Genomic DNA, 22733 nt, shown 5'->3' on the forward strand with positions numbered 1-22733 from the left:
TGAGCTTATACTGGGATGAGTAGGCTGTCTACTTGATGAAGTTGGGTTTGTGTTGAAATATGGAATTTGGGAACCTGCAACCAACTGTAATTTTCAGCTACATAAAGCTAGTTTATGAACGCTGCCATTTTGACACTCTGCTCTGCTGATTTCCACCTGGAATGAGAGACATTGAAAGGAAATGAAAATGGAAGGCACAGCTCTTACCTGTTGGTATAGGTGGGGAGGTGACTTTAGTGAGTGAATAGGCAGCATAGAGACCCTGTAGGGGGTTGTGCTGGGTGACAGCAAGTGGCAGGAGATGATGTCATTGAGACTGGTGAAGCATGAGCCTTGGTGAAGGTGGTTAGTAACAGATTGAGTGAGTGTGAGGTATCCAAGAGAAGATAGTGGCACTTAGACTGACAGAGTGGTGGAGGTCATTGATCTCCTCCCTACATTGCTGAGTATTTCTCCAGATGTTTGGGTTTGCACTGACCTGGATGGAAGCTTCAGCCGAGGCAGGTAGGGTGTGGTGTCCCCTGCTTGCCCTGGGGGAAGGCGAGATCTGACCTCCGCACCACTCCATCCAACCAAGGCCTCCAGGTCTCTTCCACAATCCAGGGGACGAAATTTCATTTTTCTCCTCTGCCTGGGGCAAATGACAACAGAAACCGTGCAGGGAAGCTCTGTCCGATGGTGCCTGATGCACCGCAGGCTTTCGAAGGCTGTGCCAATGCCTTTCTATTCTGGGATGTCCCAGCAATGACGATCTGGCCCAGGTATAATGGAGCTAGAATTGGATGAAAGAGGTACCATCTGGTGTAGGGGGAGATAGTTAATGAGATAGGTTTGGTACGGTGCAATGTTAAAACCCATTATGTCTCTCAGAATTAGACCTTCTACCAAACACTGTGAAACTGACACATAGCCAAAAAAGAACCAGTCTATGATGAATGGTATGAACAATTCCAATCAAGTGAAACACTACTGCACCAAACACATTTTTTCTGTATTTTCTCATTGTAAAGGTTCCACTTGTTTAAAATTGTTTTCAGCTACAGTGAAACAAATACTGAATTATTTAAAATACAACAGGTTGGGGGAAAAAATGCCATGTGCTTTTCTAATTAATAATGTCAGCAGGTTACACTGCTCCTACAACCCAGATAAAATAAGCAATGAGTAAACTGTAATTCTTTTGACATCTGCTAATTGTTTCCTAAAGAACAAACTTTATTCAAGAATATTAACAAATGGTCAACTTTAAAATCTTCCTCTTTTAATCTAATTATTCTTCAATGATTGAAAGACCAAGGGGCCATTGCAGTTTGGAGTGAATCCTCATCTAAAATATGTCAATGACAACACTTAAAAAAGGTCTAACAATTCCACATTATAGTTTGACAATCTCTATACTATTGTATGACTTGGAAGTTTTAACTTTGGCAGCAACGGATATGTCCAAATACCTCTCAGTTCCTACAGACACTAGTAAAATCTTTCTTGCCTGTCTGCATATAAAACTCAAATGCCAACCAAGATAGGTAAAACTCCCCAAGGGAGGGCAGCTTAAACCAGCAACAGAAAGAGGTCAGAGGGGAGCGGACTGGGAATTGATGTACACTGAAATGAATTCCAGATGTTGCCTGTGACTGGCAGGGATCTAGTACTGGAGATAATTTAAATCAACATTAGCTGAGACATCAGACAGGGACAGGGTGGTCTAGATAGCTATCTCCTATCAGGAAAAACAGATAATATTCCATCCATTGAGAGTTACAGGATCAGCTGTTATGTGACATAATGAATGTCTACATAAAATGAGGCGCACTGTAGAGGGGATCCACAATTAGAGACCAACCATTTCTCAAGCTTCAGATCTTCAAAAGTTTGAAAACTTTGAATGTGCAAACAAATATTCTTAGAAGCTCTGGCAATGGACGACATTTACTTAAGAACATTACCAGGATAGAATCAGAGCGAGTGCCATGTAGGAGCCTAATTTCCCATTTTACCTGGGGCAGAGTTGGTTCTATCCTATTTTCTTCATTTGAGTAATTATTTGCTGTATTCTTTGCATGAGTCAAACATTTTTCTCATAATGGGAGAGTTAGAACTGCAAGTTGTACTTCTTCTGGGGTCAACCAACTTCTTAAAGTTTACCAACAAACTTGTTGATTTCATGTTTAATATGATCTTTTCTACCTGTACTCCACCCTATAATCGTTAATTTCAGTACTGTTATTGGAATATCCATCACTTAAGAAACATGGCTCCTTTTGTTTTAAACCGATCCAAACGGGATTTGCAAATTAGAGTAAAGAGAAACAGATTGAACATTCCTTAGTTGTTGTAACCAAGTGAATAGTTTTAAGCAAAAAGCTCAACATCTGTTTAGCCGCGTGGTAAAAATTATTTTATTCATGGAAGCATTAACAAGATTGTGCATTGTACAAATGCATTGTTTCCTTATGCCTAAGTATTTAAATCTTGCAATCATGTCAAATATTTTACCAAAATGCTTCCTTCTATCGCACTGATTTGCTAAATCAACAAATAACAGGTATTGTTTCAAACCAGTCATTGTTACAAATTATCACATTTTGGGTGTACATAGTTATACAAATGGAAAAGCAATTAAACAGGTTAATGAGTAGTTTTCTGAAGAAGGATCTAGGCCTGAAACGTCAGCTTTCCTGCTCCTCTGCTTGGCCTGCTGTGTTCATCCAGCTCCACACCTTGTTATCTCTAATGAGTAGTTTCCTGACCGTTTAGAATGCATTGTTTTCAAACTTGAAAATAGTACTTCAAAAAACGAGTTTTCTTGTTTTCATATACCTTTCCTCATTTCAGGATGCCTAAACACTTGATTACCTGAAGCACAATGCCAGTAAATGATCTCTAGGTGATAGCCTACACTGTTGTGAATTAGTTCTTAGGAGCCATTGGATCACAAGGGAGTAAAGTAGGAATACCATTTGATCTATCTTAGATTAACTGTACTGAATATGTTGCGAATTCAGTTAAAGAAAACCTACTTTCTACCTCCATGACTGAATCTGGAAGCCAAGGCTGTAATGGGATCAGGAACTAAACGGCATTGGTAGAACCCAAACTGAGAGTCAGTGAGCAGGTTATTGCGAAGGAAGTGTAGCTTGATAGCACTGTTGACGACACCTTCCATCTCTTTACTGATAATTGAGATTAGGCTAGTGGGGAGTAATTGGCCATATTGGTTTTATGTACAGGACATAGCTGGCCCATTTTCCACATTGTTGGATAGATACAAATGTTGTAGCTGTAGTAGAACAGCTTGGTTAGACGCATAACAGGCTCTGGAGCACAAGTGAACATTACTATTAGCAGATGTTGTCAGTGCTCACAGCCTCTAAGTGATGGCATTGAAATCCTCCACCCAGTGTACACTCTGTGTCATTGTCACCCTCACTGAGGGTGCAAGTGTTGCTCAGCATGGGGTGCTGATTCATCAGCTCATGTTTAGGGGTATTATGTGTAATCAGTGGGAGGCTTCCTTGCCAATGGTTGATCTGATACTATGAGATGTCATGGGGTCCAGAGTCAATGTTGAGGACTTCCAAGGGACCCCCTTCCTGGCTATATACTGCTGTGTTGCCACCTCTTCTGGGGACTGTCTGACAAGGTGATGGTGATGGTGATGGTGTTGTCCCACACACTGCGAGAAAGATATAATTCCATGAATATTACCATCTATTCTTTGGCCTGTCTGTGAGACAGCTCTCCCAATTTTGGCACAACCTCTCAGATTTCATAAGCAGGACTTTACAGGGTGATAGGGCTGAGCGTGACATTGTCGTTTCGGGTACTGAAGATCAATGCCAGTGGTCCATCTCAGTTTCCTTGTATTTTGAGGCTTTCTAGAGGTTGATACAGCTGAATTGCCAGTTCAGAGGGCAGTTAAGAATCAAACATATTGCTGTGGGTCTGGAGTAATTTTGACAGCAGTTTTCCCTTCCATAAAGGACATTAGTCAAACACATGGGATTTTACAGCATCGTTGGACTTAAAATTCCAAATTTTTATTGTATTCAAATTCCCACTATCTGCCATGGTGGGATTCGAACCTAGGGTCCCCAGTATATTGCCTGGCTCTCTAGGCTACTAGTGCAGTGACAATGCTGCCATACCATTGCCTCTTCGACATGTCTGTTGCTGGTGGTGGAGAGAACTTTTTCTTCCTGGTAGGTAGAAGTTTCACATCTGGTCTCTCTGCAGCTAATCAGCTCTTAATTGGAGTGTCTCAGTGGTTAACAATGCTGCCTCACAGCACCAGGAACCTGGGTTTGATTCCAGTCTTGAGCAACTGTGCAAACTTCACATTCTCCCCGTGTTTGTGTGGGTTACCTCCTACAGTCCAAAACTGTGCAGGTTAGGTGGATTGGTCATGCTGAATTGCCCCATAGCATCCACAGATGTGCAGGCTAGGTGGATTAGCCATGGAAAATGTGGATTTAAATGGGTAGGGGTCTGGGTGGGATGGTCTTCGGAGGTTTGGTGCAGACTCAATATGCCCAATGGCATCATTGCACTGTATGGATTCTAAGATTATTGCCTTCAGGATAGCTTTTCCTCATCTGAGTGGGCTCCCCGCCTCTGACATTCTAGCCCCAGGGCAGGAAGGCAGCTGTAAAAGTGTCCTAGCAGCCCAAAGGATAGTAAAGTACAGGAAGCAGCTATTCTGCCCATAATCTGTTCTGGTTCTTCAGAGAGCAACCTCTTTTGCCGAAATCTGTCCTGCAATTTTTTTTCCATATGCCTGTGATTTCTTTTTCTCATTATTATTAGTAACTTCTTTTTGACAAGCTACTGCATGTGTACCCACCATCCCATCACAGTGTGTCAAATTCTAACCAACTCTTAGGGATTTAGGAGCAGTGTCCCCGGCTGGAAAAGGGGTGGAGCACAAAACTGGCCCAACTTTAAATCAATCTATCAGGTAATGGGAGACCAAATAATTCCTTAAACCGGAATTCATGAGAATTGAATTTATCTGGTCGGTTTAATCTCTCAGCATTGCTGTGGTTGGGATCTATCTTTATGTTGTGACTTTGTGCAGTTGATTTTTATGACTTGTCATTATTGACAGAGACAATTAGGGTTGGTTCTCACATTTTGTCTCCCTCTCTACCATGTGACCTGTTGTTGTCGTAAGCAGACGCTATTCTAGGTTATTTACATGGGTGAGAATGAAACAGATCTGGAAAGGAGGAGGTGATCAGGGCCTGGCCCAGATTATCTGAACTGGCAATCCAAACATGGCTCTGAATTGGGGCTCAAGTGGTTAAACCTCAGCAGGTAGTGATCTCTGAAGCAGTGTTAGGGAGGGAGGATGATGGTGAGAGCACCAAGGTTGACTCTTGATAATCATTGGGTTATCCAGAAGTAATAGATATGTTTATCAAGAAGTAGGAACTGCAGATGCTGGAGAATCTTAGATAACAGGGTGTAGAGCTGAATGAACACAGCAGGTCAAGCAGCAACAAAGGAGCAGAAAAGTTGACATTTCAGGCCTAGGTCCTTCTTCAGAAATGGGGGAGGGAAAGGGGAGTTCTGAAATAAATAGGAAGAGAGGTGGAGGTAGAGGTGGATAGAAGATGGATAGAGGAGAAGATAGGTGGAGAGGAGACAGCCCGGTCAAAGAGGCAGGGATGGAGCCTGTAAAGGTGAGTGTAGGTGAGGAGATAGGTCAGTCCAGGGAGGACAGATGAGAGGTGGGGGGGGGGTGCGAGATGAGGTTAGTAAGTAGGAGATGGGGGTGGGGCTTGAGGTAGGAGGAGGGGATAGGTTGGAGGAAAGACAGGTTAGGGAGGCAGGGATGAGCTGGGCTGGTTTTGGGATGCGATGGGGGAAGGGGAGATTTTGAAGCTGGTGAAGTCCACATTGATACCATTGGGCTGCAGGGTTCCCAAGCGGAATATGAGTTACTGTTCCTGCAACCTTCGGGTGGCATCATTGTGGCACTGGATGGACATGTCGTCTAAGGAACGGGAGGGGGAGTTGAAATGATTCACGACTTGGATGTGCAGTTGTTTAGTACGAACTGAACATAGCTGTTCTGCAAAGCTGTCCCCAAGCTTCCGTTTGGTTTCCCCGATGTAGAGGAGGCCACAACGGGTACAGCGGATGTAGTATACCACATTATCTTCACAAGCTTCAAAATCTCCCCTCCCCCCCCTACTGAATCACAAAGCCAGCCCAGCTCATCCCTGCATCCCTAACCTGTCCTTCCTCCCACCTATTTCCTCCTCTCACCTCAAGCCCCACCCCCCATCTCCGACCTACTAACTTCAATCTGCCCCCTTGACCTGTCTGGGCTGACCTACCTCCTCCCTACCTCCCCACCCACACTCGCCTTTACTGGCTCCATCCCCGCCTCTTTGACCGGTCTGTCTCCTCTCCGCCTATCTACTCCTCTATCCATCTTCCATCTGCCTCCCCCCTCTCCCTATCTATTTCAGAACCCCTTTCCCTCCCCCATTTCTGAAGAAGGGTAAAGGCCCGAAACGTCAGCCTTCCTGCTCCTCTGATGCTGCTTGGCCTGCTGTGTTCATCCAGCTCTATACCTTGTTATCTCAGATTGCCACTATGCAGTTTTGGTGATTTATAAATGTGGAATGATAGGTTTGGAGGTTTAATATTCTTTCCTACCTTGGAGCTTGGACCTGCTTTCAGGCATCTGTGGAGTTTTCCAAAGAGAGGAATCTGCGGGTACTAAGTTTCTGGGCATGCCGACTGGAAAGGTGACGATCAGGGATAAAGGAAGCTGAAGAGAATGCCAAGTGCAGCAAAGAGAAACAGTGAGACGCACAGGTTGTACCATCTGCCCTGGCGTGTCTTTAGACAGAAATAAGATAAGCTGGGCTGTTCGTTACAGGGCAGAGACTTTGAAAGTTGTTATTAATCCTGGGAACTGTTTGCTTTTTAATTAAAGTCTATCTTTAATCTTCTGCAGACCCTCCAGCCAAGCTGTACACTTCCCATTTCAGAATAGTGGAGCCTGCAGTTATTTGCTGGTATCAAGATATTGGGTGGGAGGTGCTCGGAATTATCACACTCCTGATCGCAGGACCAAATGCAAAGTTTTTTTTGGGTGAATAGAAAGTTTGTTTTCAGTGTTCTATTTGGAGCTTTATTCCATAAATCTGTAATTCTAATAGATGTCCCACAGACATCCCATCCTAAACCACAGTGAGAATATTTTTGCTTGTTGTTTTAAGCTAAGCATCATCGACAAACTGAAGTACAAATAGTAACATGTGATGTATGTATTGTTCAAACTGACACCATCTTTTAAGCTGACAAGCTTTTTAGTTGTAATATTTCTCCAGTGTCAATTAAGATTATTTGTGTTCTAGTCAATCAGTGCTTATTTGCTTGTTTATTAATAGAAAAGTCTCTGACAGTGAAGGTTCCTGACAAGTAAGGGTAATCTATAATGCTGGGTGATTTATGAGTAAGGATTGATCATTGTTTACTGCAAATCTGAAGCAGTGATGGTGAAACCCAGCTCTGTTTTCTATGATGAAGTGTAGTCATGCATTTAATTTGTATCCTCCAAAAAAAGCCTAGCAATTTAAAAGGGCAATAAAACACATCATTAATTTTTAGATTAAAACCTCATTTACTCCCTGCTGTCATTTCACGCTTTGCCCTGATGGCTTTACTTCCTAATGCCAATCACAGTTAGATTAATAAATTTCTAGCTGTGGGAACAAATTTGATAAGTACTCCCAATTTCTCTCATCGGACAAATAATAGCTCAATACATGGAAAATAGTACAATTCCCACCCTTACAAAACTGGTTTAAATTTATAAACCCTTATAAATTGGTTCATTTACAAAATGAACTTTATTCTTTATAAAATTAATTGTGAAAAGTGAATTACCAATCGATCAGAACATAAAAGGGAACTGTGAGCATGAGTCAAGTAGTCTTTAATGTAGACATTTTTAAGGTGTTAGCATTTCACCACAAACTGTACATATTTCTATAATCAAATGCCCCACCCAATTTTACGTTGCAAATAGGTGTCAACATGGAGAAGGAGCTGGGTGTCTGCTTTTGCTTTGAGTTGTTAGGAAAAGGATGAGTGAAAAGAATAAGAACAACATTGGCCTAAAATGTATCCTTCAGCAGAAGAACATCTTCTTCGCTATGTAACTCTCCAGGACACTTTGTCTAAGAACTGGAACTCCCTGTCCTAAAATGCAGCACCATCATAAAAAATAGCTTCATGCAAAGCAATTTATATCAGAATTGGTCCACTTGTCTGTACCTTCAACAGAACATGTACATTGGCCTTTATACTATTTTCATTTCTTTTTGTTCTGGAACATTGATCTTTCTTTCAAAGACCAAAAATTATTAATGACTGAGACTGTGGAAAGTAAATTAATTAATCTTGCACTCAGTGTACAGACACATGCTCAATGAAACGCAAGTCAACAGGAGAATAAGTTGGCAGGTGGAAATAGGCATGTTCTGTTCACATACCGCCTCAAATTCAAATGTGTTTAAAAAATGGGTGAGGTGTAAAAAGAAACGCCTTGCTCAGTATTTTACTGCTGCACCAAGTTCTCTGCCTCCAGAGAATCAGTGTGTATGTCATAGCCCTAGGTTCGACTCTCTCCTTTGTGAGTAACTGCTGGAGATGCTGAATTTACCCTTGTTTCTTTACAATTCGGAATACTTTTTATGTCTCATGTCATTTGAACACCAGACATGAAAATGACAATGTGCAAGGAAAGAAGTAAAATGGTTTAGAAATGGTTTACTTTGTGCATCCCTCTCTCATCTCCCCACCATTGGAGGCCGCATTAAGCCTCATAATTATCTGGAATTTCCTACTTTAGCACTTGTGCCATTCCATTTGCTTTTTCTTCTTTCAGACACTCCTTTAAACCCATTTCTTTGGCCAAGCAGCTCTTGTATTAGCTTATTTGGCTCAGTATCAGTTATCTTGCTTTGAGTTGGTTTCCCCTGTTAAAGATACTAGAAAAAATGCAAATTGCCGTTACAAAAAGTGTACTGTTTTATAATGTACAACAAGTCACTAAGGAAATAGATGGAACCTTGATAACATCCTGATGTAATCCAAGAATATGTTGATTTCACAACTGCATACATCATATTGATAATCTTTACATTAAGCAGAATTAAAGAATGACACTTAGACTCAAGTTGGAATAATTTAATTCCAGATAGAAGTAAACAATGTGCAATGTCCACTTTTCTTAAACTATCTAATATAACAATCTCAGTGGTTTCTATATCAGTTGTTACTTCTGATTAACTAATAACACTATCTGACCATCAAACAATTTTCCCCTTCATTCCACTGTTCAGTTTCCAGAGGAATCATTTCCTTCCCAGTTCAGTTATTCACCAGCCCATGCCAAAGATACCTTCCTCCAAGTTTCTGGGCAGTCACATTGTTTTTGGGTGAAGTGAAGAGTCCACACAATGTGTTACAATTGTGTAGGGCAGGCCAGATGAAACAGAGGATTGTTACCTTATCCATCATTGTTCATAGGTTCATAAATGCAGAAGATGAAACAACAATCATACACCTCTACCCAACCCATTGCACAGGGCTCCAAACATTCTTTGTACGCAAGACAGCCTCCTCTAATTTATACAGTATATTGAATTATCCATTTACTGAGCAACACTTCAACATTCAAGAAGACAAAAGCGGATTAGCTGACGGTGTTTTCCTAAGTGCCCTCTTCTCCCTGCAAGTATGATTGTGAGCTTACTGTACCTTAGCACTTTAATTCCTCCTTTCTCACACACTCATTGATGTCATACACTATTTCAATGAAACTCGATACATGTTTCAGGGGCACCATTTCACTTTCCTACTACACATGAAACAATTCTCTGATTTCAGGTAGGTCCCTAAGTTCAAACCTCTTAGTTTTAATTCCACCTTTGTCTTTTTACTTCTAAGACCTTCTAACTCTCAGCTAGTCACATCTTTTGCCGTTTCAAACTTCTCATATGTTTCTGTAACTTGACTCAGATAACCTATATGTGTCCATTACTATCTTATTTCTAAAAGCATGCACCAGGAATGGTGATTACATTTGTGACCATAGAAATTTCAAAAACACTTTCAATTCGAGTTGTCTTTCCCGTTTATGAAGCTGGCCAACTTAAGTCACTTCCAAAGAAGAGTTTTTGAAAAGTTAACTGTTTCTCTCTCCACAGATGCCACCAGACCTGCTGATTTTTCTCCAGCATTTTCTGTCTTTATTTCAAATTTCTGGTATCCTCAGTATTTTGCCCTTTATGAATGTTAATTCCACCCTCTGTGCAGTAAACAGGGACATACTGTTTTTCCTCAGAAACGTATGTTTCTTACAATCAGCACCTGTCTAAAAACAAAACATCAGGCAAATATATAATGCACTTATCCACTTTTTATAATGGCCTGACATGCTGGGGGTACCTTTCGCAAATAGTGAAGTTCAGTGTCCTCACAACAGTGTCAATGCTCAATTTTGAACTCCACTGCAGCTCTCTTGGACATATAGGATTGATGATTGATTGTAACAGCAATCAGGAGGTGAAAGGATACAATATGGGTTGCAGTGAAATACTGCCCTGAAGTTGAGTAGTGAGATCAATGTTGATCCAATTCTCACTGCCAATCAAACTTCAAGATAATCATTTAATTTCATAGCTCCAGTTGACTCTGACATTTGCTGCGGCTCCAGAGCTGGACTCAGTCTTCATCAGATCGAGATTCCCTTCCTGAAGAAGCTGCTAACAGTTTTTGTTTAAATTCGTTCACTGCGTAGGGGTGTAGCTGGCCATGCCAGCATTTATTGCTTCAAGGATAGTTAAGAATCAACCACATTCCTGTGGGTCTGGAGTCACAGGTAGGCTAGACGAGGTAAAGATGGCAGTTTCCTTCCCTACAGGACATTTGTGATCCAAATGGGCTTTTCCTGACATCTGACAATGGTTTCATGGTAGACTCCTAATTCCAGACTGTTCTTAATTGAAGTCAGCTCTACATCTGTCATGGGAAATTTGAATCCAGGTCCCCAGAACATTACCTGGACTTCTAGATTAACAGTCCAGTGATAATACTGCTAAGGCAATTGCTTTCCCTTTGTTTCCAGGAACAAAACCAGAAGTGGGAACGGGGGCTGAGACTCGTGGTGGATAGAGCATTATTTGTGTCAAACACAGGAAAGGATATCATGTCTGTGAAATGAATGGGGAAAGTGATGGAATGCCACTCATGATGTTGGATGTTGGGTTACGGGGGGTGGGGGTGGGAGGTGAGGAAAGAAATCTCTTTGACAATTTTTTCCCACCCCTACCTCCAATCTCTTCTGTCGTCTGACTTTGGACTCATTTACCTATCCTCCCTTTATGTCCAACTCTGGCGTCTAAAGACACAATTTCAAATTTCCATTCTCTCATCAAGCTTTTGGTGGTCCCGGTTAAACGCTTACCTTTGCTTAGAATCTCTGCAAAACACCTTAGGATTCTTTGTCAATTTGAAGCTGTTATATCGACACAAATGCCTCGAATGGAGGGAAGTGACAGTTCACATATCTTTCAGAAAAAATTTAAACCTGTTTGACCTGTTGAATATGGATAAATCCAACTGTGCTGTTTTAGCATATACAGATGCTACATTTATATTGTGGTCAGACTGTTGTCAACTTATTCAATGTGGTTGGAATTGTAATTCTCCTATCTAGGAGGAATCTCACATTAAAACTGAAGTGTTTAGAAATTGACAATCCCGATTAATTCTAAATGTGTTTAAATAGTGCATCCAAAGATGTCAAACACAACATTGTGAGATTAAGTTGTCTAAATCAGCTTTTGATATTGGATTTTAGCATCACTGCACAGTAACAGTTATTGTGCTGCTGCTTAATTGCATCTTAAAGGTGAAGCTAAAAAGAAAAATGCAACATCCATTTCTGGTTGATGCATGATAGATGTATTTTGCCTTATTCTTCTACTTGACTCATTTATGGGATGAGAGGGTTATCCCATCGGAAAAGCTTATCAGGCTGGGCCTGTCCCCACTGGAGTTTCAACAAACGAGATGTGATTTTCTTAAAACATGTAAGATCCTGTGGGAACTTGATAGATGGGTACTGGAAAGATGTCCCCTCTCCTGGGGAGTCAAAAACCAAGGCACGTGGCTTCAGGATGAGAGGTCTCCCTTTTAATACGGAGTTTATTTTTTTCTCAGAGAAATTAGTTAGTCCGTGGAATTCCCCACACAAAGAGTATTGGAGGATGTGTCATTGAATTTCTTCAGGCAGATTTAAATAGGAATTTGGAAGATGAGGGAGTTGAGAGTTACAGGGGCCATCAAGAAAATGTGGGAGCAATGACAACGGGATCAGCCATGGTCTTATTCAACAGTAGGGCAGGCTCAAAAGGCTGAATGTCTAATCATCCCTCCACATTTATTGTTCCTTTCCTCATTTCCATAAATATTTCCCACAGAAATTGTTTATCCACATTAACTCGTGCAGAAAAGTCTGGCAGTGTGGTATGACAGCATGCACCTCAAAATCCTGAACTCCAGCCCATGTCCCAGCTAATAGTTCAGGAAGGAGAATGTTTTGTTTGACGAGAAGAGAGCGGGATGGAGAAAGACAGAGGAAGATCCTTATGTAATGAATTCAATGCTCAGATGTTTGCATTAAAACAGTATGACTTTTGATTCTATTGAATTAATAAGATGGGAATGGTTTTTAAGGTAACCTTTCCTTCATCTAATTTCCTTTCCTTTGACAGACTTTTATCCTAAAATTATATATGATTAATTCCAGAAAATTTATGCAAAGCAGGCAAGTTTTTTTCTCCCCTTTTGCTCAATGTGGGATCACTGAATGTTATTCTGTTCATTTCAACAATGTGGAAGACTGGAAATGTCGTGCAAGGGACACAAGTAGATGCTATAAAGCCCATACAGCACCGCAGCATCTATGATGAGGAAGATAAAGAGAGTCACTGATACACAGAGACCAATATAAAGAGAGAGATCACTGACTTGAAGAGAGAGACACATGTAGAATAATGTGTGAAAATCAGACAGAGACAATCACAGGGGGACAGAAACAGAAACTGTCAGGGAAATAGGCAGGCAATCAGAATCACAGAGAGACACCGGCAATCAAGAAGATACAAAGATTGAGAAAATGAAAGAGCCAAAGAAAGCTATATAAAAGAGAGAAAGAGAGAGATAGTAGGAACACAGGCAGGAAGGCACACAGACAGACAGAAGGCTGGAGATGGGAGACTGTCAGAAAACGTATTTTGTCTTGTTTACTGTAACTAGTGAAAGGACGAGTTGCTAGAATAACTTTCAGAGAAGGGAAGCATAAGTCAGATATAGAACAATAATGTACTGACTGTCACTGTTACCTCTTCTAAATGCACAGGAAGTTATTTAAATAAATGAATGCAAAGTTTTTCATTTAAGATAGAGTTGAGCAGAATTTTTCTTTTGGGTGCTAGAAACATTTGTAATATATATTATATTTTGGGATTTGGATTTTGAAATTGAGGCAGTTGGATGTGAATCAGTTCTGTGTAGACCTGTTTTTTGGAAAAGGTAAGTACTTTACTTTAGGACAGTGACCAAAATGCATCACCTCCAAGAAAGCATGTGACTGCAGTCAAATACTTGGCAACATTCCTGAGTGTCAATGAAGGGACTTATATTGCTGAGTTTATAACTGACAGGAACGCTGTCAGTTTTAGCTTTGACTTCAGTTCAGAGGAAAGGACGGCTTCTCCTTCTGGAAAATCAAGTTTTTCGTTCGGGGAACCAGTCACACTAGTTGAAGTGTTTTAGCTTGTGGAGCTGCTAAGGCAGGAAAGTTTTGGGATAGAAATCTTCAAGTCATTAGCACTGAAAAGATTTAGGCCATCAGAATTGTGGAAAGTTATTCCAGTAGATTTGGAATAGTATAATCAAATTCTCTGCAGTCAAGGAAACAAGACTAGGCGATAAGAGGGAAATTTATATGGAATTGAGTATCTGTATACGTTGAGAAACTTTGTTTTGAGCTAGTAAAAACTGCAGATGCTGGAGTCAGAGATAACACAGTGTGGAGCTGGAGGAACACAGTGGGCCAGGCAGCATCAGACGAGCAGGAAAGTTGATGTTTCAGTGTCCCAACTGCAATGCCAGCTTTCCTGCTCCTCCGATGCTGCCTGACCCTCCGAGCTCTTCCAGCTCCACACTGTGAAACCTTGTTTTGCTGTTTGAGTTAAGATGTTTCCAATTGTATTATATATGGGTAAAGCTTTGTTTTATTTTATTTTGTGTAATAGATTTATGTTCTGTTTTTAAAAACATTGACAACCTTGTGTGAACATGTTTCAGTGATTCGCCCCCAAGGTAACCAACGGCAAAAAAGAAGCATTTAAACTATTAAAGCAGGCTTCATTCTGGAAATTGATCCAGTATTGCCATCAGCTGCGATTATAACAATCCGCAGAGGCAGCCGAGGCCCACCATTGAACTTATTCAGGGCTGAGTTAGATTTCTGATAGGCAAGGGAGACAGCAAGAAAGTGGAATTGAGACCACAGCCAGATCACCCTTGATCTTGTTGAATTGTGGAGCAAGCTCAAAGTGTCAAATAACTATTCCTGCTAGAGTTGACACATGAAATCAAAAAGCTCAGTTATGATTGAAAATGAAAGATTCTAATGATAAATTTGTAACTAACAACCAAATGCTGTTGAGTTAAATTATAAAGAAATGCACGGGAGAACATAATGTTTTAAGGACCACACATTGCAAATTGTATTTAAATTTAACTCGTACCTGGTTTGACTCACTGTTAGACTATATACTGCATTTACCTTTTGAATCGTTGGATTGGTGGGAGTCCGTTTGCTTCAGATGAGATATTTGAAGTCAGCTGCTTGTAAATTTTTTAGATTTATCATTTTAAAACCAATTAAATTTGTACATGAAAATCTCCTAGAGAGTTTCAGATGCTTTATACCTAAAATTTACCACTACAAAGTGTTACAGTGCATTGAAGAATAAATGCAGACACTAAACCCTACCTCTTCAAACTAGTTCAAAGGTTTAGGAAACCAGACATGAAGAATCAATAAAAAGGCTAATTTCAATCAACTTGTGTTGGCCAGTATAACTAATACAAAGGCCTGTTATGTTATTGCTGTCATTGATAATTTTGTTACTGAAGTGTAATATGGAATAGGCACAGATCATTATTTATAAAATAAATACGTTGCTTTCATCAAACTTTATATCTACTATTATAAATTAGATTCACGCAATTTACATAACTTTGTACCTGCTCCTATGAATTGCCCTGCTTCCAAATCTGCTGTGGTTACTGAATGATGGAAGATGCTTTAATTCTGAGTATGCCGTTCTCACTTACCTGGTTCTTTGTGGGGGAACAAGAACAAGAAATGAGAACAATTTGTCTTACTTGTGTTTAATTTCATTTATAGCAATATCTTGGATAAATGTGATACGGAGTTTGTTCATTTACTTCTATGCATTTTTTTAATTCTAGGACCTCACTGTATGGAGATTGATGAGTGTTTGAGTTCTTTACGTCTCCATAATGGAACATGCCATTACCTTGTTAATGGCTTTAGCTGCATTCATCCAGCTGGATTCTCCAGCAGATAATGTGAGATGAATAACAATGACTACAAGGAGCGAACATGTCAGTTTTCTGCGGATGAATGACTGTGATTCCAATATCAATGAGTGTGTGTTTGGACCATGTCAGGGTGGTACCCAATGTGTAGTTGGAATAGGTTGTTCAGTATGTGAGTGTTCACCAGGACTCACTGGATGGCACTCTGGAATTGAAATAGGTGCATGGAACTAAACTCTGAATACTACTTCATGTAGTGGTGCAACATTTCCGGAGTTTCAGTACTCCAGGGTTTGCAGGTATATACTGCACCTCCATTTCAGGGCCAGTTTCAACAGCTTGCTGTGTTGCCAGATCATAGGGTTATTGTCTCATTAGGGAGAGACAACTGGTGGTGATTTAGCCTGAGGGCCACCATACTTTGCAGAGGGGAGAAACGTTGAGAAGGAGAGTCCTTCATGGTAACATCAGCTGGTGATGGGAATTGAACCCATACTGTTCACATCACAATGCTTCCCAAACTAACCGTCCAACTGAGCTAATGATCTAGATGATCATAGATGATCATAATGCTCTCTGATGAAGGGTCTAGGCCCGGAGCATCGGCTTTTGTGCTCCTGGGATGCTGCTTGGCCTGCTGTGTTCATCCAGCCTCACATTTTATTGTCTAATGATCTACACAACGCAGATGTACAATACACACACTTACCGTAAAAGAAAGCAGAGCTCCTTAACCTGAAGGTTTTGTTAATAAGGCAAAATTAAACTGATATTTATTTGTAGATATAGCTATTGACAATTCACTTGCTCGGTATGTGACAGCTCAGCAACATTAGAGTTCTTCGTCTCAAAATTGCCATGGCTTCAAGAGTCACCATGCAGTCTGAGTGGTCTCTATACACAGTCCATTCTGCAGTCATGATAACAGAAATTGAATATCATTCAAGTCCGATCTATCAACGATGAAGTCCATGCTGTCCAAACAATCCTACCCTCCTGACTGTAACAAACTCAGAAAAAGTCATAGACTCAAATAAGAACCAAATTTTGTAAAAATCCTCAAATCTCAAGATTAGGTTTCACACTAACGAACCATAAATATTTAATCGAATTTGGATTTCATCACAAAATATAGAAAGCAAGTTTTATGAAATTTCTTGGGATGAGCTTGAATATTTTACACGGCTCTGTAAGCCATTACTTTATCATTCACAGAGTTTAAAATTACAGAAGAAATGTTCTGTATGATAGAAATATAAGTTCAGCGGTGAGTAATAGTAGAATGCTTACTGCAATTGCAGATAAGAGGGAATGTTGCTTGTCCTTTACTTAAAACCTAGGGGTGGTAGAAATAGGTTTGCCTTGCGGGTTCTGTATCTCTGACAGAGTCCTCCTCTACTCATTCATCCTCATGACATGCATGTCTAATTGTCTCAAATTTGTTGTACTCTGAAATAAGCCAGATATTAAAAGAAAGAATTGAATTTTCCTTAACATTTCTGTGACTATTATGTTATGAGAGGCTGAATAAGTGCCCCTTCGTATTCACATTGTTGGTTTCTGCATCTTTAGTGAAGTTTTTAATCATGTATTTTGACAAAATACCTCGAATTGATAATCAAGGCAGATTTGTAAATTCCACAAAAACAGCCTGCAAGACTAACATGAAAAGTAAAAGCGCACTACTAAATATTATTAAGCTTTTTCTGGAGAGAATTTGTAAAATGGTTAAAATAATGGGATCATTTACCTAGACCAGAGCAAGATGAAACAAAATTTAGTAGGTGTTATTAATATTATGATGGGCATAGATAGAGCAGACTGGACTGACTATGTTAATTCTTCTTTTGGTTTGAGGATCAGTGGTAACATGAGGATGTCAAGTTGATCTTATGACTAAGAAAGAACAACGAATAAGATAGAAGAAGTTTTGTTACCCAGTAGTCCCAGCTACTGGCAATGGTTTAGTCAAAAATTTGAAGAAGGAACCTGCTGAAATAAAACTGTCTTATAATTAGCTGAGAAATGTTCTTCCCCTTCTTGAAGATTGGGTAATCATTGATTATAACACAACTAAGAAAGCTGTGCATTTGTATAGTGCCTTGCAATGGGCTGGGTCTTTGCTGCTTAGATGGATAGCTTGATTTGGTTTCTTTCCTGGTTCATTGTAGCTACCTTGGGAGAAAGTGCACTATCTGCCATAGGTTTTTCTCCTGAAGTTTTGGGGATGTCTACAGAATGATACCAAGCCTGCTGCTCCCAAACAAGGATTTGAGGTGACCACAGGGGTGACTGTGTACCTATTTTAACTGAATTGTTCTGTTTAAAAAAGAAGTCCTCACCACACACATCCCTTGAGTTCTCCAGCCACTCCCTGTGCCCAATCCATGCCAACTCATGCCTCTCCATCCATCCCTTATGGTCTTATGGTCTTCATGCCAGCTTAAATCTGACTCCTGTTGACCCATGTCCACATCTAGTACGCACTTCCCTGACACTTGCTGTGAATACTTAACTCACATCTACATGGGTACACATCAAGAGCTACATTGAGAAAACAATTAGAATGAATATTTAATATGTATTACCACTTTCACTTTAATAAAATCCCATTCATGAATGCCAACTCAAAACTTTAAAATTAATTCAAGTATTTAATCCCCTATCGAGCTAAACAGACTTACATAACTCAGCATCAAAGATAACTAACCCATTAACAACATGTGTGCTGTCAGTCAGAGCGTGAAAAAAGTTGACTGGGCTTAAACTCCCTACAGTGTGGAAACAGGCCCTTTCGCCCAACAAGTCAACACCGACTCTCACAGCATCCCACCCAGACACATTCTCCTACAACCCACCTAAGCTACACATCCCTGAACACCACAGACAATTTAGCATGGCCAGTCCACCTAGCCTGCACATCTTTGGACTGTGGGAGAAAACCAGAACACCCAAAGTAAACCCATGCAGACATGGGCAGAACATGTAAACGCCAACCAGATAGTAGCCTGAAGGTGGAATCAAACCTTTGTTCCTGGTGCTGTGAGGCAGCAGTGCTAACCAGTGAGCCACCGTGCTACGCAGGCAACCTGTCATTAAAGGTGATAGATACACAGTAGTGTCCACTGATACCTGTGACTGTCAGCAACTGCGCATGCTCACTAATCTGGAAACATGCATGCACTCAATTCAGACCCGTTGTGTCATCATGTGAAATTCTGATGACATCCTAAGCAAAGGCTGCACTGCACATGCACAGAAGAAGCATGATATTGAACCAAGCTTCAGCACATGAGTGTGGGAATGTGCGAGCAGGGAGTGAGGATGTTGGGGGAGTAAGGAAATGAAAACAGCAGATGTTGGGAGAGGATGAGAACACTGGGTTGTGGAGGGCATGGATGGCCCAGGAGATTCCAGCTGGATACTGATAATTCCCTTTTCTAACTCAAGTGGTGCTTTGAACTCCACTCAGAATATCATAAGAAATAGTTAATGGGCTTTGGTCGATATCGGAATTGAAAGATGGCACCTCCAGTAATGCTGCCCTCTGGCAATAGTGCAATTGGACTGTCAGTCAGGTAATGAGCGCAGGCCCTAGTACAAGCCTCCTATCACAACTTTCTAACCCTGAACTGTGAAGTGAGGTAAGCTCACATGAGACCAGCACTTTGATCACTTCTGGACAAGGTAGATTGTCAGTGGCTAAGAGTACGGAACTTCTGCAGCCATGGAGACCCATAAAATAAACCTTTCCAGTGACTCAGCTAGAAACAAAAATCTCAAAATTATCTTTGACATGGAAGGCACTTAACATTTGCTGGAATATGATTTTAATTGTGTTGTTACTTTCTCCATCATTTGAACTTGCAACATACCACCTGCCCAGCATAGAGAACAAGTAAATCTCCTGATTCCATTCTTCATCATTGCGCACTGTTCTTGCCGTTTAATGGCTTGCCTACAGATTTCACTTCTTCTACCCTCTTTTCTGAACAAACACCACACACCTTTGCTCTTTCTGCTTCTGATTTGAAATCAATAGCTCACTGAGTGGGGCATAATGTCTACGAATGCAGCCTATGATTAGTTTTATCAACCTTCGTCCCTCTGTAACACAGTAGGAGCCTGATGGTGAAAGTGATAGTCTGATCTTAGGTTAATGTTAATGACAATTGACCTGTTGTTCTGTTTCGATTTGAGTAACTAACAATGAGTGAAGCATAACTGAAATATATCAATGCAACTGCTTTCAAAAATGCTGCCAAATGCTGTTCTAACATTGCAGTCTGCCCGTTCTGTTTGCTTTTTAAAATTCTAATAACCTGGTGACCAGATTACTGAGCTGTTTTGTGGTCTGAGGAGGTACAAATGGGTGTCTGAGTGAACTGGAGTGGAAAGTGGGAAATGCAGGCTGGATTAGCATGTCTGAATTATTAATTACTCTGAAAAAGTATTCATGCACCCTGATGTGAGAGATTTGTATCTGATAGGAAGTTACTATCAATGGATACAATATTGCATCCATTAAATCCTGTCAGCTGTTGATTTAAGCATTTTGGATCTTGAGCTATCCACTACAGTCATTCACTGTGAACTCTCTCCATGTTGATAAACTGCTGTTTGAAAAGCCTCATGGAAGTGCTCAATCTTTCTTTTTAAAGACTACTATATGTGTCATTGGTGTAGAAGAACCTTTTCAAATAAGTTCAGGAAATGTTACCCTGTTGGCCTGTCCTGGCCACATCAATATATCAAAGGCTAGGGCCAAATGCAGTTCGTCTTTGACAAACAAGATATGGGCAGATTAGAGAATGCAACATCACTGGCAGGATAGTTTCAAAGCACCCCAACGAGTAAATTAGAAACAAGGTCTCTGGGCTCTGGCATGGTCTTTGGTTTTCAGTTTGGTGCCAGAATACTGAGGACCACATTTACAGGGCTCTGAATTTGCACAAAAGTATAAGAAATTGGATCAGGAGTAGACCATACAGCTCCTTGAGCTATTTAATAAATTCACAGCTGAACTGCACTTCACTTTTGTTTCTTATTCATTCACAGAATGTGACCTTTGTTGGCTGGGTGAGCATTCATTGCCTATCCCTAATCGACCAGAGGGCAGTTGAAAGTCAATTACAGGGTCCAGACCCGAAACATCAGCTTTCCTGCTCCTCTGATGTTGTTTGGCCTGCTGTATTCATCCAGCTCCACATCTTGTTACCTCTATCTTACATTGCTGTGGGTCTGGAGTCATGTGCAGGCTAAACCAGGTAAGGAATGGCAGATTAGAGGTAACAAGGTATAGAGCTGGAAGAACACAGCAGGCCAAGCAGCATCAGAGGAGCAGGAAAGCTGACGTTTTGGGCCTAGACCCTTCTTCAGAAAATGAAAAAATTTTCTGAAGAAGAATCTAGGCCCGAAACGTCAGCTTTCCTGCTCCTCTGATGCTGCTTGTCCTGCTGTGTTCACCCAGCTCTACACCTTGTTATCTCAGATTCTCCAGCGTCTGCAGTTCCTACTATCCCTGAAAGAATGGCAGATTTCCTTCCCTAAAGGACATTATTGAACCAGATGGATTTCTCCAACAATCAACATAATCATGCTTAAACTTTTAATTCCAGGTTATTATTAAATTAAATTCCTCCATCTGCCGTGGACAAAGGGGGTGGGTGGCCATGAGTACCCAGATGGGCCCAAGCTATGCCTGCCTTTTTGTAGGTTACCTGGAACAATCCCTCTTCCGTAGCCACACTGGTGCTAAACCCCACCTCTTCCTCCATTACATTGATGACTGTATTGGCGCCGCCTTGTGCTCCCATGAGGAGCTCGAACAGTTCATCCACTTCACCAACACCTTCCACCCCAATCTTAAGTTCACCAGGACCATCTCTAATACCTCTCTCTCCTTCCTGGACCTCTCTGTTTACATCTCTGGCAACCACCTAGAAACCGATATCCATTTCAAGCCCACCGACTCCCACAGATACCTAGAATACACCTCCTCCCATCCACCTTTACTGCAAAAATTCCATACCCTATTTCCAATTCCTTTGCCTCCACCGCGTCTGCTTCCAGGATGAGGCATTCCACTCCTGTACATCTCAGATGTCCTCGTTTTTCAAGAACCACAACTTCCCCCACCTCAGTGGTCGAGAACACCCTCGACTGTGTCTCCCGCACTTCCCACAACTCATCCCTCACACGTCCTCCTGGCAATAACAACCAAAACAGAATCCCCCTCATTCTCACAAACCACCCCACCAGCCTCTGGATCCAATGCATGATCCTCCGACACTACTGCCATCTGCAATCCGAGCCCACCAGCAAAGACATTTTTTCCTCCCCACCCTTATCTGCTTTCCGGCAGAATCGATTTCTCTGGGACTCTCTGTTCCGTTTCTCACTTCCATCCAGCCCTCCACACCCGGTAATTTTCCCTCAACCATAGGAAGTGCTACACCTGCCCCTATATCTCCCCCTCACCCAGATCTCAGGCTCTCATGTTCACCTGCACATCTGCTAATGTGGTATACTGTATCCGCTGTTCCCGTTGTGGCCTCCTCTACATTGGGGAAAGCAAGCGGAGGCTTGGGGACCACTTTGCAGAACACCTACACCCGGTTCGCACTAAACAACTGCACCTCCCAGTCAGGAACCATTTCAATTACCCTTCCCATTCCTTAGACATGTCCATCCTGGCCCTCTTGAAGTGCCACAACGATGCTACCTGAAGGTTGCAGGAACAGCAACTCATATTCCGCTTGGGAACCCTGCAGCTCAATGGTATCAATCTGGACTTCACAAGCTTCAAAATCTCCCCTCCCCATACCGCATCCCAAAACCAGCCCAGCTCATTTCTCGCTTCCCTAACCTATCCTTCCTCCCACCTAACCCCTCCTCCCACCTCAAGCCACACCCCCATCTCCTACCTACTAACCTCATCCTGCCCCCTTGACCTGTCCATTCTCCCTGGACTGACCTATCCCCTCCCTAACTCCCCACCTACAATCATCTTTACTGGCTCCATCCCCGCCTCTTTGACCGGTCTGTCTCCTCTCCACCTATCT

This window comes from Stegostoma tigrinum, chromosome 29, assembly GCF_030684315.1.
Source record: "Stegostoma tigrinum isolate sSteTig4 chromosome 29, sSteTig4.hap1, whole genome shotgun sequence".
Classification (NCBI taxonomy): domain Eukaryota; kingdom Metazoa; phylum Chordata; class Chondrichthyes; order Orectolobiformes; family Stegostomatidae; genus Stegostoma; species Stegostoma tigrinum.